At 42.9% G+C, this 18773-nt stretch overlaps 1 protein-coding gene across 8 annotated transcripts in view; it reads left to right on the top strand.

The window, feature by feature from the left end:
* WNT7B (Wnt family member 7B) overlaps positions 1-18773 on the top strand; it is a 248747-nt gene that overhangs the window by 122067 nt on the left and 107907 nt on the right. Inside the window, exon 1 of one of the 8 annotated variants that reach the window (XM_056517514.1) lies at positions 11024-11107. The exons of the other annotated variants lie outside the window; for them this stretch is intronic. The gene's annotated coding sequence lies outside the window, so the exon portion shown is untranslated. Of the gene's footprint in view, positions 1-11023; positions 11108-18773 lie in introns of those variants that run through there. 8 annotated transcript variants of the gene reach the window in all.

The following is an 18773-nucleotide window of genomic DNA, read 5'->3' as shown; positions in this document are numbered from 1 at the left end:
ATATATATATTGGGATAGACTGCTTTGCCCCCTGATCTGTACTCTGATATAGAGGTTTTTGAGTTTGGGCAGAGCTGAGTTTGTCACCAAATTCTTTAGAAGTTTCCGTATGATAGACTCCGTTCTAGCTGATGAATCTTGCCTCTCTCACCATCAGAGCTTACAATCTAATTTTCCAATTTTTGTTCCAGTTCTATATTGGGTATATACACGTGACAAAACGCGCGACAATCTCAGCTCGTCTAAAAGAAAACGAAGCGCTGTTATCACAAACTCAGCTCTGCTCACACTCATATGGCTTTTCTACATGACTTTCTCCTCTCTGCTACATCTGACAGAGTTCTCATCACATGTGAGGTCTACCGGGTCAGCTCTGCTATAGGTGGCAAACTCAGCTTTTGCGTCTGACCAGCTCATCCCTTTGTGACATGACTTTCTCCTCACTGCTACATCTGACAAACGCGGCGTTGTCGTTGCATGTGACGTCTGCTATGTCGGCTCTGCTGTAGGTGACAAACTCTGTTTCTGTGACAACCTCATCACTTTTCTACATGACTTGCTCATCTCTGCTACATCTGACAAACACAGCTTTGTTGTTACATGTGAAGTCTATGGGGTCGGCTCTGCTGTAGGTGAAAATCTCCTCTGTGTTACATTTGACAAACTCATTTCGGCTATAATTTCGCTTGCCACCTCTGGTACTCACCTCTGTTAGAGGTGAGTAGCTCAGCTCTGCTGTATGGGATATATTCGGGTATAAGACCTTAGACAAACTCAGTTCTGCTACAATTTAGCTTGCTACCACTGGCACTCATCTCTGCTACAGGCAACCACATCAGCTCTGCTATATGTGACATACTCCTCTGTGTTACATTTGACAAACTCAGTTCTGCTACAATTTATCTTCCTACTTCTGGCACTCACCTTTATTACAGATGACTAGCTCAGCTCTGCTATATGTGACATACTTGGGTACAATACATTTGACCAGTGGTCTCCAACCTGCGGACCTCCAGATGTTGCAAAACTACAATTCCCAGCATGCCCGGACAGCCAACGGCTGTCCCGGCATGCTGGGATTTGTAGTTTTTCAACATCTGGAGGTCTGCAGGTTGAAGACCACTGCATTAGACAAACTCAGTTCTGCTACAATTTAGCTTGCTACGCCTGGCACTCACCTTTGTAACATGACTAGCTCAGCACTGCTATATGTGACATACTTGGGTATAAGACATTAGACAAACTCAGTTCTGCTACAATTTACCTTCTTCTGCTGGCACTCACCTTTATTACAGATGACTAGCTCAGCTCTGCTATATGTGACATTCTTGGGTATAATACTTTAGACAAACTCAGTTCTGCTACACTTTACCTTCCTATTTCTGCACTCACCTTTATTACAGATGACTAGCTCAGCTCTGCTATATGTGACACACTTGGGTATAATACATTAGACAAACTCAGTTCTGCTACACTTTACCTTCCTACCACTGGCACTCACCTTTATTACAGATGACTAGCTCAGCTCTGCTATATGTGACACACTTGGGTATAATACATTAGACAAACTCAGTTCTGCTACACTTTACCTTCCTACTTCTGGCACTCACCTTTATTACAGATGACTAGCTCAGCTCTGCTATATGTGACATACTTGGGTATAAGACATTTGACAAACTCAGTTCTGCTACAATTTACCTTCCTACTTATGGCACTCACCTTTATTACAGATGACTAGCTCAGCTCTGCTATATGTGACATACTTGGGTATAAGACATTAGACAAGCTCAGTTCTGCTACACTTTACCTTCTTCTGGCACTCACCTTTATTACAGATGACTAGCTCAGCTCTGCTATATGTGACATACTTGGGTATAAGACATTAGACAAACTCAGTTCTGCTACAATTTACCTTCCTACTTCTGGCACTCACCTTTATTACAGATGACTAGCTCAGCTCTGCTATATGTGACATACTTGGGTATAAGACATTAGACAAACTCAGTTCTGCTACAATTTACCTTCCTACTTCTGGCACTCACCTTTATTACAGATGACTAGCTCAGCTCTGCTATACCACTGGCACTCACCTTTATTACAGATGACTAGCTCAGCTCTGCTATACCACTGGCACTCACCTTTATTACAGATGACTAGCTCAGCTCTGCTATACCACTGGCACTCACCTTTATTACAGATGACTAGCTCAGCTCTGCTATATGTGACATACTTGGGTACAATACATTTGACAAGCTCAGTTTTGTCACATTCAGCACTGCTACATCTGACCGTGATCTCTGTTACATGCAGATTACTTAGCTTTGCTCTATTTGACAACTATGGCACATTTTACACACTCAGCTCTGCTACTCGTGACACTCATCTCTGTTATAAGTAACTCGCTCGGCTCTGTTATGGATGACAAGACGCATCTCTGTTACATTTGACAAACTCAGTTCTGCTACAATTTGGCTTGCTACCACTGGTACTCATCTTGGTTACAGATGACTAGCTCAGCTCTGCTATATGTGTCATACTTGGGTACAATACATTAGACCAGTGGTCTCCAACCTGCGGACCTCCAGATGTTGCAAAACTACAATTCCCAGCATGCCCAGACAGCCAACGGCTGTCCGGGCATGCTGGGAGTTGTAGTTTTGTAACATCTGGAGGTCGGCAGGTTGGAGGCCACTGCATTAGACAAACTCAGTTCTGCTACAATTTAGCTTGCTACGCCTGGCACTCACCTTTGTAACATGACTAGCTCAGCTCTGCTTTATGTGACATAATCAGGTATAACACATTTGACAAGTTCAGTTTTGTTACACACAACAAATTCAGCACTGCTACATCATAATGGTTTACTGAGCTTTGTTCTATGTGACAAACTGTATTATATTTGACAAACACAGTTCTGCTACGTCTGACAAACACAGTTCTGCTACGTCTGACAAACACAGTTCTGCTACGTCTGACAAACACAGTTTTGCTACGTCTGAAAAACACAGTTCTGCTACGTCTGACAAACACAGTTCTGTTACGTCTGACAAACACAGTTCTGCTACGTCTGACAAACACAGTTCTGCTACGTCTGAAAAACACAGTTCTGCTACATCTGACAAACACAGTTCTGTTACGTCTGACAAATCTGGGCAACTCACTCTTCTCAGTCAGAGCCTCAGGACAATTTCCTATGAAGACAATGGAATGATCAGTCGGCTTTGCATAAGTCTTGGTACCCTGTGAATATTTAACAGATGTGTTCCCTGGCTCTACAGCTCGCTGATCTCCTCATAAGTGACCACTAATCTCCTCATAGGTGACCGCTGATCTCCTCATAGGTGACCACTGATCTCCCCATAGGTGACCGCTGATCTCCCCATAGGTGACCGCTGATCTCCTCATAGGTGACCACTGATCTCCTCATAGGTGACCACTGATCTCCTCATAGGTGACCACTAATCTCCTCATAGGTGACCGCTGATCTCCTCATAGGTGACCGCTGATCTCCCCATAGGTGACCACTGATCTCCTCATAGGTGACCACTGATCTCCTCATAGGTGACCACTGATCTCCTCATAGGTGACCACTAATCTCCTCATAGGTGACCGCTGATCTCCTCATAGGTGACCGCTGATCTCCCCATAGGTGACCGCTGATCTCCCCATAGGTGACCTCTGATCTCCCCATAGGTGACCACTGATCTCCTCATAGATGACCGCTGATCTCCTCATAGGTGACCACTGATCTCCTCATAGGTGACCACTGATCTCCTCATAGGTGACCACTGATCTCCTCATAGGTGACCGCTGATCTCCTCATAGGTGACCGCTGATCTCCTCATAGGTGACCACTGATCTCATAGGTAACCGCTGATCTCCCCATAGGTGACCACTGATCTCCTCATAGGTGACCGCTGATCTCCCCATAGGTGACCACTGATCTTCCCATAGGTTACCACTGATCTCCCCATAGTTGACCACTGATCTCCTCATAGGTAACCGCTGATCTCCCCATAGGTGACCACTGATCTCCTCATAGGTGACCACTAATCTCCTCATAGGTGACCACTAATCTCCTCATAGGTGACCACTAATCTCCCCATAGGTGACCACTGATCTCATAGGTGACCGCTGATCTCCTCATAGGTGACCGCTGATCTCCTCATAGGTGACCACTGATCTCCTCATAGGTGACCACTGATCTCCTCATAGGTGACCACTGATCTCCTCATAGGTGACCACTGATCTCCTCATAGGTGACCACTGATCTCCCCATAGGTGACCACTGATCTTCCCATAGGTTACCACTGATCTCCCCATAGTTGACCACTGATCTCCTCATAGGTAACCGCTGATCTCCCCATAGGTGACCACTGATCTCCTCATAGGTGACCGCTGATCTCCCCATAGGTGACCACTGATCTTCCCATAGGTGACCACTGATCTTCCCATAGGTGACCACTGATCTTCCCATAGGTGATCGCAAATCTTCTTAACAGATGTGTTCCCTGGCTCTACAGCTCGCTGATCTCCTCATAGGTGACCACTGATCTCCTCATAGGTGACCGCTGATCTCCTCATAGGTGACCGCTGATCTCCTCATAGGTGACCACTGATCTCCTCATAGGTGACCACTGATCTCCTCATAGGTGACCACTGATCTCCTCATAGGTGACCGCTGATCTCCTCATAGGTGACCGCTGATCTCCTCATAGGTGACCGCTGATCTCCTCATAGGTGACCGCTGATCTCCTCATAGGTGACCGCTGATCTCCTCATAGGTGACCGCTGATCTCCTCATAGGTGACCGCTGATCTCCTCATAGGTGACCACTGATCTCCTCATAGGTGACCACTGATCTCCTCATAGGTAACCGCTGATCTCCCCATAGGTGACCACTGATCTCCTCATAGGTGACCGCTGATCTCCCCATAGGTGACCACTGATCTTCCCATAGGTTACCACTGATCTCCCCATAGTTGACCACTGATCTCCTCATAGGTAACCGCTGATCTCCCCATAGGTGACCACTGATCTCCTCATAGGTGACCGCTGATCTCCCCATAGGTGACCACTGATCTTCCCATAGGTGACCACTGATCTTCCCATAGGTGACCACTGATCTTCCCATAGGTGATCGCAAATCTTCTTAACAGATGTGTTCCCTGGCTCTACAGCTCGCTGATCTCCTCATAGGTGACCACTGATCTCCTCATAGGTGACCGCTGATCTCCCCATAGGTAACCGCTGATCTCCCCATAGGTAACCGCTGATCTCCCCATAGGTAACCACTGATCTCCCCATAGGTAACCGCTGATCTCCCCGTAGGTTACCACTGTTCCCCATAGGTAAACACTGATCTCCCCATAGGTAACCGCTGATCTCCCCATAGGTGACCACTGATCTCTATATAGGTAACCGCTGATCTCCCCATAGGTGACCACTGATCTCTCTATAGGTGACCACTGATCTCTATATAGCTGACCACTGATCTCTCTATAGGTGACCGCTGATCTCTATATAGCTGACCACTGATCTCCTCACAGGTGACCACTGATCTCTATATAGCTGACCACTGATCTCCGCATAGGTGACCGCTGATCTCCTCATAGGTGACCACTGATCTCCTCATAGGTGACCACTGATCTCTATATAGCTGACCACTGATCTCCGCATAGGTGACACAGTGATCGCTTTCATTCTTTCTGAATTTCAGATTTGACAAGCGGAGGCGTTGACATTCGGTCAGTCCCTCTCCGGGTTATAACTGGCCTTAAAAGCCAAGCCGCAGGCTGTCAGGGCATGCTGGGAGTGGAAGTTTGGAAACGGCCGGAGAGCCCCAGGTTGCAGATGACTGACATAGAAGTATCAGCTCATAATACAGGCTGCCATAAGGAAACACTGTACTGAGCTGCAGGGAATTTGAGGTCACTGAAGCTATTCGGATTGAAATGAAATAATGTAGAGGATCTGGAGCTCTGTGTCAGGACAATGGGGCTGTTACCCCATAAAGGAGATAGAGATGGACATTCCCTGGTGCTGCGCCCCCTCCACCTGACGCTGTGCTATCCCCACCATTGCTCTTCCCTGGTGCTGGGCCCCCTCCACCTGACACTGTGCTCTCCCCACCATTGCTCTCCCCTGGTGCTGTGCCTCCTCCACCTGACGCTGTGCTCTCGTCACCATTGCTCTCCCCTGGTGGTGGGCCGCCTCCACCTGACACTATGCTTTCCCCACCATTGCTCTTCCCTGGTGCTGTGCCCCCTCCACCTGACACTGTGCTCTCGCCACCATTGCTCTTCCCTGGTGCTGGGCCGCCTCCACCTGACGCTGTGCTCTCCCCACCATTGCTCTCCCCTGGTGCTGTGCCCCCTCCACCTGACGCTGTGCTCTCCCCACCATTGCTCTTCCCTGGTGCTGTGCCCCCTCCACCTGATGCTGTGCCCTCCCCACTATTGCTCTCCCCTGGTGCTGTGCCCCCTCCACCTGATGCTGTGCCCTCCCCACTATTGCTCTCCCCTGGTGCTGTGCCTCCTCCACCTGACACTGTGCTTTCCCCACCATTGCTCTTCCCTGGTGCTGTGCCCCCTCCACCTGACGCTATGCTCTCCCCACCATTGCTTTTCCCTGCTGCTGGGCCGCCCCCACCTGATGCTGTGCTTTCCCCACCATTGCTCTCCCCTGGTGCTGTGCCCCCTCCACATGATGCTGTGCTTTCCCCACCATTGCTCTTCCCTGGTGCTGTGCCCCCTCCACCTGACGCTATGCTCTCCCCGCCATTGCTCTTCCCTGCTGCTGGGCCGCCTCCACCTGACACTGTGCTTTCCCCACCATTACTATCCCCTGGTGCTGGGCCGCCTCCACCTGATTCTGTGCTCTCCCCACCATTGCTCTCCCCTGGTGCTGGGCCGCCTCCACCTGAGGCTGTGCTTTCCCCACCATTGCTCTTTCCTGGTGCTGGGCCGCCTCGACCTGATGCTGTGCTCTCCCCACCATTGCTCTCCCTTGGTGCTGTGCCCCCTCCACCTGACGCTGTGCACTCCCCACCATTGCTCTCCCCTGGTGCTGTGCCCCCTCCACCTGACGCTGTGCTCTCCCCACCATTGTTCTCCCCTGGTGCTGTGCCCCCTCCACCTGACGCTGTGCTCTCCCCACCATTGCTCTCCCCTGGTGCTGTGCCCCCTCTACCTGACGCTGTGCTCTCCCCACCATTGCTCTCCCCTGGTGCTGTGCCCCCTCCACCTGATGCTGTGCACTCCCCACCATTGCTCTCCCCTGGTGTTGTGCCTCCTCCACCTGATGCTGTGCACTCCCCACCATTGCTCTCCCCTGGTGCTGGGCCGCCTCCACCTGACACTATGCTCTCCCCACCATTGCTCTCCCCTGGTGCTGTGCCCCCTCTACCTGACGCTGTGCTCTCCCCACCATTGCTCTCCCCTGGTGCTGTGCCCCCTCTACCTGACGCTGTGCTCTCCCCACCATTGCTCTCCCCTGGTGCTGTGCCCCCTCCACCTGACGCTATGCTCTCCCCACCATTGCTCTCCCCTGGTGCTATGCCCCCTCCACCTGACGCTGTGCACTCCCCACCATTGCTCTCCCCTGGTGCTGTGCCCCCTCCACCTGACGCTATGCTCTCCCCACCATTGCTCTCCCCTGGTGCTGTGCCCCCTCCACCTGACGCTGTGCACTCCCCACCATTGCTCTCCCCTGGTGCTGTGCCCCCTCCACCTGACGCTGTGCACTCCCCACTATTGCTCTCCCCTAGTGCTGGGCCGCCTCCACCTGACACTGTGCACTCCCCACCATTGCTCTCTCTTTTGCCAGGTTCCCTTCCTCAGTGCCCTTATTAATATTCCTCGCTCACAAGGCTGAGTTGATTTTCCACATTCCTGAGTTGTACTGAGTCTTTACCTGTTTTGTTGCAAACACCACAAGGAAAAAACGAAAGAACGAGAGAAATCTGCCTCGTGGCTATTTGTATGATTAAAATTGAAGCGGAGCTATCGCATCACATCGGTGTCAGGTGATCACGGGAGATGGAGACAACAGATAGACAGTTAATGGGAATCTGTCACCTGGACGCTCTATAGCGCCACCTATTGGAGGACAGCTGTATAACTGCAAGGGGTTATTAGGGAACAGATGGAAAATATGGGCGACAGCCGAGGTGTTAGGATGGTTCTAGACTATATATAATAGATATGAGATAGATAGATAATATATATCAGATAGATAGATAGATAGAAATGAGATAGATAGATAGATAGAAATGAGATAGATAGATAGATAGAAATGAGATAGATAGATAGATAGATATGAGATAGATATGAGATAGATAGATATGAGATAGATAGATAGATAGATATGAGATAGATAGATATGAGATAGATAGATAGATATGAGATAGATAGATAGATATGAGATAGATAGATATGAGATAGATAGATATGAGATAGATAGATATGAGATAGATAGGAGATAGATATGAGATAGATAGATAGATAGATATGAGATAGATAGATATGAGATAGATAGATAGATAGATATGGGATAGATAGATAGATATGAGATAGATAGATATGCGATAGATATAAATGAGATAAATAGATAGATAGATATGAGATAGATAGATAGATAGGAGATAGATAGATATGAGATAGATAGATAGATATGAGATAGATATGAGATAGATAGATAGATAGATAGATATGAGATAGATAGATATGAGATAGATATCAGACAGTAGTGTGTATATATATATTACCTGTACAGTTGCTATCCTCACTTTTACTATCCTTCCTTGTATGGAGATCCAGCAGTTTCAGGCAGTAGATCCAGCAGTGTCAGGCAGTAGATCCAGCAGTGTCAGGCAGTAGATCCAGCAGTGTCAGGCAGTAGATCCAGCAGTGTCAGACAGTAGATCCAGCAGTGTCAGGCAGTAGATCCAGCAGTGTCAGGCAGTAGATCCAGCAGTGTCAGGCAGTAGATCCAGCAGTGTCAGGCAGTAGATCCAGCAGTGTCAGGCAGTAGATCCAGCAGTGTCAGGCAGTAGATCCAGCAGTGTCAGGCAGTAGATCCAGCAGTGTCAGGCAGTAGATCCAGCAGTGTCAGGCAGTAGATCCAGCAGTGTCAGGCAGTAGATCCAGCAGTGTCAGGCAGTAGATCCAGCAGTGTCAGACAGTAGATCCAGCAGTGTCAGGCAGTAGATCCAGCAGTGTCAGGCAGTAGATCCAGCAGTGTCAGGCAGTAGATCCAGCAGTGTCAGGCAGTAGATTCAGCAGTGTCAGACAGTAGATTCAGCAGTGTCAGGCAGTAGATTCAGCAGTGTCAGGCAGTAGATCCAGCAGTGTCAGGCAGTAGATCCAGCAGTGTCAGGCAGTAGATCCAGCAGTGTCAGGCAGTAGATCCAGCAGTGTCAGGCAGTAGATCCAGCAGTGTCAGGCAGTAGATCCAGCAGTGTCAGGCAGTAGATCCAGCAGTGTCAGGCAGTAGATCCAGCAGTGTCAGGCAGTAGATCCAGCAGTCCGGAATCTGCACCATTTCTTTCTTCTGTTTAAATAAATGTACAAAATACCAGACATAAATGAGCGGAGAGATGTTTATACTGCACGAAAATGAATTATACAGACCGAACAATAGAATCACAGCCCTGTGTCAGGATAGCCGACATCTATCTACACAGCGAGAGGCTGCAAAAACATTATCTGAACATGGGTGAATAACGCTTATAGAGTGCTGCTGGGATTCCTGGATCTCATATCTATCTACAGCAAAATAGAAACACAGCAGCACTCCAAAGAGTACGGGAATGGTGCCTCACGTGGCCATCATCAAGCTTTGATAATGGCCCTGTGAGGTGGCCGAAACATCGCTGTACACTTTGGTGATAATAAAGCCACCATTCACCGTACTTTTTGGAGTGCTGCCATGTTTCCATTTTGTTGTAGCCAGAGGGACCTAGGACCTGGGTCCAACCACAGCCTGCACCCACTCACCAGCATTTGTGTGCTGCTCCTTCTATCAAGTATCTATCTATCTATCTCATATCTCTCTCTCTCTCATATCTATCTAATATCTATCTATCTCATATCTATCTATCTATATCATATCTATCTATCTCATATCCATCTATCTATCTCATATCTCTCTCTCTCTCTCTCATATCTATATATCTCATATCTATCTATCTCATATCTATCTATCATCATATCTATCTATCTCATATCCATCTATCTATCTTATATCTATCCATCTATCTATCTCACATCTATCCATCTATCTATCTCACATCTATCTATCTATCTATCTCACATCTATCTATCTATCTATCTCACATCTATCTATCTATCTATCTATCTCACATCTATCTATCTATCTATCTATCTCATATCTATCTATCTATCTCATATCTATCTATCTCATATCTATATATCTATCTATCTCATATCCATCTATCTATATCATATCCATCTATCTATATCATATCCATCTATCTATCTCATATCCATCTATCTATCTCATATCTATCTATCTATCTATCTCATATCTATCTCATATCCATCTATCTATCTCACATCTATCTCATATCTATCTCATATCTATCTATCTATCTATCTATCTATCTCATATCCATCTATCTATCTCATATCTATCCATCTATCTATCTCATATCTATCTATCGATCTACAGAAAAAATGCAGGCAGCACACCACAGCTTGAATCAAAAAGGAAAGTGAGTTTATTCCATGATGTGATAGAGACTATGGGGGAGATTTATCAAAACCTGTGTAGAGGAAGAGTGGTGCAGTTGTCCATAGCAACCAATCAGCTCACTTCTTTCATTTTTAAAGAGGCCTGGGAAAAGTGAAAGAAGCGATCTGATTGGTTGCCATGAGCAACTGCACCACTCTTCCTCTACACGGGTTTTGATAAATCTTCCCCTATGTTTCTCCAGCCTCACGCTTCACTTTCTTGAGGAAGCCAGCGTGAGGCTGGAGAAACATAGTCTCTATCACATCATGGAATAAACTCACTTTCCTTTCTGATACAAGCTGTGGAGTGCTGCCTGCATTTTTTCTGTGGATTGAAGAACCAGTGGGCCGAGGTTCGGAACATGCGTGCACCCCTTTTCTCTTCTTGCCATATATTTTTGGATGTGCTGTTTCTATTGCAATTTTATCTATCTATCTCATATCTATCTAATATACAGTGGGGATCAAAAGTTTGGGCACCCCAGGTAAAATTTTGTATTAATGTGCATAAAGAAGCCAAGGAAAGATGGAAAAATCTCCAAAAAGGCATCAAATTACAGATTAGAAAATGGCAGCAGCACACTTGGTCAACAAAATGGAGGCTCTTAGCGCACTTTTTGATCAAAACGTGTCCCCCATCCACCACGCGGAGGTGGCCTCTTATCGGATGGGTCCCTAAACACTCACCTACCTCAGGCTGGGTGACATGTTGGATCCACTAACGATCCAAACCACCTCCTGTGAAAATAGGGGAGGGGATGCACGGCTACAGAGGGAGCCACTCCCCCCAAATTTGCACAGCAAAGAAAAAAAAACTGAAAATGTAGCCAGCACCTAAACCCAATACACGGGTGCACGCTGCTGTGGCAAGTACAAAACATGTAAAAAAAGAAAATGGCAGCAGCACACTTGGTCAACAAAATGGAGGCTCTTAGCGCACTTTTTGATCAAAACGTGTCCCCCATCCACCACGCGGAGGTTTTGATCAAAAAGTGCGCTAAGAGCCTCCATTTTGTTGACCAAGTGTGCTGCTGCCATTTTCTTTTTTTACATGTTTTGTACTTGCCACAGCAGCGTGCGCCCGTGTATTGGGTTTAGGTGCTGGCTACATTTTCAGTTTTTTTTTCTTTGCTGTGCAAATTTGGGGGGAGTGGCTCCCTCTGTAGCCGTGCATCCCCTCCCCTATTTTCACAGGAGGTGGTTTGGATCGTTAGTGGATCCAACATGTCACCCAGCCTGAGGTAGGTGAGTGTTTAGGGACCCATCCGATAAGAGGCCACCTCCGCGTGGTGGATGGGGGACACGTTTTGATCAAAAAGTGCGCTAAGAGCCTCCATTTTGTTGACCAAGTGTGCTGCTGCCATTTTCTTTTTTTACATGTTTTGTACTTGCCACAGCAGCGTGCACCCGTGTATTGGGTTTAGGTGCTGGCTACATTTTCAGTTTTTTTTTTCTTTGCTGTGCAAATTTGGGGGGAGTGGCTCCCTCTGTAGCCGTGCATCCCCTCCCCTATTTTCACAGGAGGTGGTTTGGATCGTTAGTGGATCCAACATGTCACCCAGCCTGAGGTAGGTGAGTGTTTAGGGACCCATCCGATAAGAGGCCACCTCCGCGTGGTGGATGGGGGACACGTTTTGATCAAAAAGTGCGCTAAGAGCCTCCATTTTGTTGACCAAGTGTGCTGCTGCCATTTTCTTTTTTTACATGTTTTGTACTTGCCACAGCAGCGTGCACCCGTGTATTGGGTTTAGGTGCTGGCTACATTTTCAGTTTTTTTTTCTTTGCTGTGCAAATTACAGATTAGACATTCTTATAATAAGTCAACAAAAGTTAGATTTTATTTCCATCATTTACACTTTCAAAATAACAGAAAACAGAAAAATGGCATCTGCTAAAGTTTGGGCACCCTGCAGAATTTGTAGCATGCACTGCCCCTTTGGCAAGTATCACAGCTTGTAAACGCTTTTTGTAGCCAGCCAAGAGTCTTTCAATTCTTGTTTGAGGTATCTTTGCCCATTCTTCCTTACAAAAGTCTTCCAGTTCTTTGAGATTTCCGGGCTGTCTGTCACGCACTGCTCTTTTAAGGTCTATCCATAGATTTTCAATTATGTTGAGGTCAGGAGATTGTGAAGGCCATGGCAAAACCTTCAGTTTACGCCTCTTGATGTAACCCCCCGTGGATTCCGAGGTTTGTTTAGGATCATTATCCATTTGTAGAAGCCATCCTCTCTTTAACTTCAGCTTTTTCACAGATGGCATCAAACTAAGATCCAAAATTTGCTGAAATTTTATTGAATCAATTTTTCCTTCTACCTGTGAGATGTTCCCTGTGCCACTGGCTGCAATACAACCCCAAAGCATGATTGATCCACCCCCATGCTTAACAGTTGGACAGAGGTTCTTTTCATTAAATTATGTTCCACTTCTTCTCCAAACGTACCTTTGCTCATTCCGGACAAAAAGTTCAATTTTAACCTCATCAGTCCGCAGAACTTGTTTCCAAAATGCATCAGGCTTGTCTATATGTTCATTTGCAAAGTTCAAACGCTGATTTTTGTGGTGAGGATGTAGAAGAGGTTTTCTTCTGATGACTCTTCCATAAAGACCATATTTGTACAAGTATCTCTTTATAGTGGAATAGTGTACCACAACTCCAGTGTCTGCCAGATCTTTCTGGAGGGATTGTGCAGTCAAATGTGGGTTTTGAATAGTTTTTCTCACAATCCTGCGAGCTGTTCTGTCTGATATTTTTCTTGGTCTTCCAGATCTTGCTTTAACTTCCACTGTTCCTGATGACTGCCATTTCTTAATTACATTCCAAACAGAGGATATTGACATCTGAAAACGTTTTGCAATCTTCTTATAGCCTTCTCCAGCTTTGTGAGCGCCAACTATTTTCAGTTTCAGATTTCTAGACAACTGCTTAGAAGAACCCATGGTGTTGATTGTTGGGGCAAGGTCAGATGAGTCTGGGCATTTAAAAACTTTGAGATTGACATCACCCGGTCTTCCCAGATGATGATTGAGAACAATCCATGACACTGGCAGGTCTCAGCTTTGGAATGGGGGCAGTGCATGCTATAAATTCTGCCGGGCGCCCAAACTTTTGCAGACGCCATTTTTTTTGTTTTCTGTTATTTTGAAAGTGTAAATGACGGAAATAAAATCTAACTTTTGTTGAAATATTATAAGAATGTCTAATCTGTAATTTGATGCCTTTTTGGAGATTTTTCCATCTTTACTTGGCTTCATTATGCACATTAATACAAATTTTTACCTGGGGTGTCCAGACTTTTGATCCCCACTGTATCTATCTCTTATCTACTATCTATCTATCTCATATCTATGTATCTCATATCTATCTATCTATCTATCTATCTATCTGTTTGTGGTAAAGTTTACATTAAGTAATATCACCTGCAGTCCTATGTAAATCCAAAGTATACAAGAATAGGACATAATGATTCACTCTAAGACCTGAAGTGTAGTATAATGAGATACAACATTTCAGAGCCATTATATAGAGATGTAGCTGTGCTGAATTTGTCATTTGCCTCTTTATGTTGAGCTTCTGTACATCATGATAGATGAGTGGAGATATTGTTGTAGGGTTACCTGCAGTCCTATGTAAAACACATAGGCATCATATTGTTATCTTGCAAAGCTTTATGCCAAGTGACTAATAGTCATGTGTTGTGTAATTGGAATTTACAATATGTTTCTTATCAGTTTATTTTTTACTGTATGTATAAAGATTATACTATATATTGTATCAAAGGCTGCTGTATATAATATAATGTATTAGAGGCTGCTGTATATAAGATAATGTATTAGAGGCTGCTGTATATAGGATAATGTATTAGAGGATGCTGTATATAATATAATGTATTAGAGGCTGCTTAATATAGGATAATGTATTAGAGGCTGCTGTATATAGGATAATGTATTAGAGGCTGCTGTATATAATATAATGTATTAGAGGCTGCTGTATATAGGATAATGTATTAGAGGCTGCTGTATATAGGATAATGTATTAGAGGCTGCTGTATATAATATAATGTATTAGAGGCTGCTTAATATAGGATAATGTATTAGAGGCTGCTGTATATAGGATAATGTATTAGAGGCTGCTGTATATAGGATAATGTATTGGAGGCTGCTGTATATAGAATAATGTATTAGAGGCTGCTGTATTTAATATAATGTATTAGAGGCTGCTGTATTTAATATAATGTATTAGAGGCTGCTGTATATAATATAATGTATTAGAGAATGCTGTATATAGGATAATGTATTGGAGGCTGCTGTATTCAATATAATGTATTAGAGGCTGCTGTATATAATATAATGTATTAGAGGCTGCTGTATATAATATAATGTATTAGAGGCTGCTGTATATAGGATAATGTATTAGAGGCTGCTGTATATAGGATAATGTATTAGAGGCTGCTGTATATAGGATAATGTATTAGAGGCTGCTGTATATAGTATAATGTATTGGAGGCTGCTGTATATAGGATAATGTATTAGAGGCTGCTGTATATAGGATAATGTATTAGAGGCTGCTGTACATAATATAATGTATTAGAGGCTGCTGTATATAATATAATGTATTAGAGGCTGCTGTATATAATATCATGTATTAGAGGCTGCTGTATATAATATAATGTATTAGCGGCTGCTATATATAATATAATGTATTAGCGGCTGCTGTACATAATATAATGTATTAGAGGCTGTTGTATATAATATAATGTATTAGTGGCTGCTATATATTATATAATTCATTAGAGGCTGCTGTACATAATATAATGTATTAGAGGCTGCTGTACATAATATAATGTATTAGAGGCTGCTGTATATAATATAATGTATTAGAGGCTGCTATATATTATATAATTCATTAGAGGCTGCTGTACATAATATAATGTATTAGAGGCTGCTGTACATAATATAATGTATTAGAGGCTGCTGTATATAATATAATGTATTAGCGGCTGCTGTATATAATATAATGTATTAGATGCTGCTGTACATAACATAATGTATTAGAGGCTGCTGTATATAGGATAATGTATTAGAGGCTGCTATATATTATATAATTCATTAGAGGCTGCTGTACATAATATAATGTATTAGAGGCTGCTGTATATAATATAATGTATTAGAGGCTGCTGTACATAATATAATGTATTAGCGGCTGCTGTATATAATGTAATGTATTAGAGGCTGCTGTATATAATATAATGTATTAGAGGCTGCTGTATATAGGATAATGTATTAGAGGCTGCTGTACATAATATAATGTATTAGAGGCTGCTGTATATAATATAATGTATTAGCGGCTGCTATATATTATATAATTCATTAGAGGCTGCTGTACATAATATAATGTATTAGAGGCTGCTGTATATTATATAATTCATTAGAGGCTGCTGTATATAATATAATGTATTAGAGGCTGCTGTACATAATATAATGTATTAGAGGCTGTGGTATATAATATAATGTATTAGAGGCTGCTATATATTATATAATTCATTAGAGGCTGCTGTACATAATATAATGTATTAGAGGCTGCTGTACATAATATAATGTATTAGAGGCTGCTGTACTTAATATAATGTATTAGAGGCTGCTGTACATAATATAATGTATTAGAGGCTGTTGTGTATAATATAATGTATTAGAGGCTGCTATATATTATATAATTCATTAGAGGCTGCTGTATATAATATCATGTATTAGAGGCTGCTGTATATAATATAATGTATTAGAGGCTGCTGTATATAATATCATGTATTAGAGGCTGCTGTATATAATATAATGTATTAGAGGCTGCTGTATATAATATAATGTATTAGAGGCTGTTGTATATTGGATAATGTATTAGAGGCTGCTGTACATAATATCATGTATTAGAGGCTGCTGTATATAGGATAATGTATTAGAGGCTGCTGTACATAATATAATGTATTAGCGGCTGCTATATATTATATAATTCATTAGAGGCTGCTGTACATAATATAATGTATTAGAGGCTGCTGTATATAGGATAATGTATTAGAGGCTGCTGTGTATAGGATAATGTATTAGAGGCTGCTGTACATAATATAATGTATTAGAGGCTGCTGTATATAGGATAATGTATTAGAGGCTGCTGTACATAATATAATGTATTAGAGGCTGCTGTACATAATATAATGTATTAGAGGCTGCTGTATATAATATCATGTATTAGAGGCTGCTGTATATAATATAATGTATTAGAGGCTGCTGTACATAATATAATGTATTAGAGGCTGCTGTATATAATATAATGTATTAGAGGCTGCTGTACATAATATAATGTATTAGAGGCTGCTGTATATAGGATAATGTATTAGAGGCTGCTGTACATAATATAATGTATTAGAGGCTGCTGTACATAATATAATGTATTAGAGGCTGCTGTATATAATATCATGTATTAGAGGCTGCTGTATATAATATAATGTATTAGAGGCTGTTGTATATAATATAATGTATTAGAGGCTGTTGTATATTGGATAATGTATTAGAGGCTGCTGTACATAATATCATGTATTAGAGGCTGCTGTATATAGGATAATGTATTAGAGGCTGCTGTACATAATATAATGTATTAGCGGCTGCTATATATTATATAATTCATTAGAGGCTGCTGTATATAATATCATGTATTAGAGGCTGCTGTATATAATATAATGTATTAGAGGCTGCTGTATATAATATCATGTATTAGAGGCTGCTGTATATAATATAATGTATTAGAGGCTGCTGTATATAATATAATGTATTAGAGGCTGTTGTATATTGGATAATGTATTAGAGGCTGCTGTACATAATATCATGTATTAGAGGCTGCTGTATATAGGATAATGTATTAGAGGCTGCTGTACATAATATAATGTATTAGCGGCTGCTATATATTATATAATTCATTAGAGGCTGCTGTACATAATATAATGTATTAGAGGCTGCTGTATATAGGATAATGTATTAGAGGCTGCTGTGTATAGGATAATGTATTAGAGGCTGCTGTATATAGGATAATGTATTAGATTGTATATAGGATAATATATAAGATGTATATAGGATAATATATAAGCTGTATACAGGATAATGTATTAGACTGTATATAGGATAGTATATAAGATATTACCAAACAAAGGTATGGCTATGCTGCGATCCGCTACCACATGGTCAATATAAACAACAAAGAAAAAACCAGACATGTAAATTAAGGTACAAAAAAGAAAACAAAATCGTTATTGATGTATAACACGATTAAAAAACATGTATAATAAAAAACACATATGAAGAAAATGGGTACAAAGGAAAACCCGGCAGGAGAGAAGGAGATGGTGGCGCCAACGTACAGATTAGGCAACATAGAGGAGCATTGAAAATCCATTGAACACAGTGCGATCCTCAGCTGGGTATGGTACCAAGATCAACGCCAGCCTATAAGTGCGGAAAAATCATTAAGTGTGATATCTCTAACAGATAGTATACGTAACCCATACACATGAGGAGCACCTCTCACATCCTTACCCCAAACGCGTTTTGGCTACAAATGCTTCTTCAGGGGCCCCTGAAGCACTGTATGTGGCTCCCTGCTGTGTGCTTACATTATCCATGCTTGTTAGTTGCAGTGGTATTGTACATTATGTTGTGTCCTGTGTAGGACTATATGGTCCTGTATCTGCAGCCAGTGTGCTCTATGGCACTATTGTGTATAGTAGTTACATTATCCATGCTTGTTAGTTGCAGTGGTATTGTACATTATATTGTGTCCTGTGTAGGACTATATGGTCCTGTATCTGCAGCCAGTGTGCTATATGGCACTATTGTTGTGTATAGTAGTTACATTATCCATGCTTGTTAGTTGCAGTATGGTATTGTACATTATATTGTGTCCTGTGTAGGACTATATGGTCCTGTATCTGCAGCCAGTGTGCTATATGGCACTATTGTTGTGTATAGTAGTTACATTAT

Source organism: Hyla sarda, chromosome 4 (assembly GCF_029499605.1).
Source record: "Hyla sarda isolate aHylSar1 chromosome 4, aHylSar1.hap1, whole genome shotgun sequence".
NCBI classification, from domain to species: domain Eukaryota; kingdom Metazoa; phylum Chordata; class Amphibia; order Anura; family Hylidae; genus Hyla; species Hyla sarda.
This window is presented reverse-complemented; position numbering and strand designations above follow the sequence as displayed.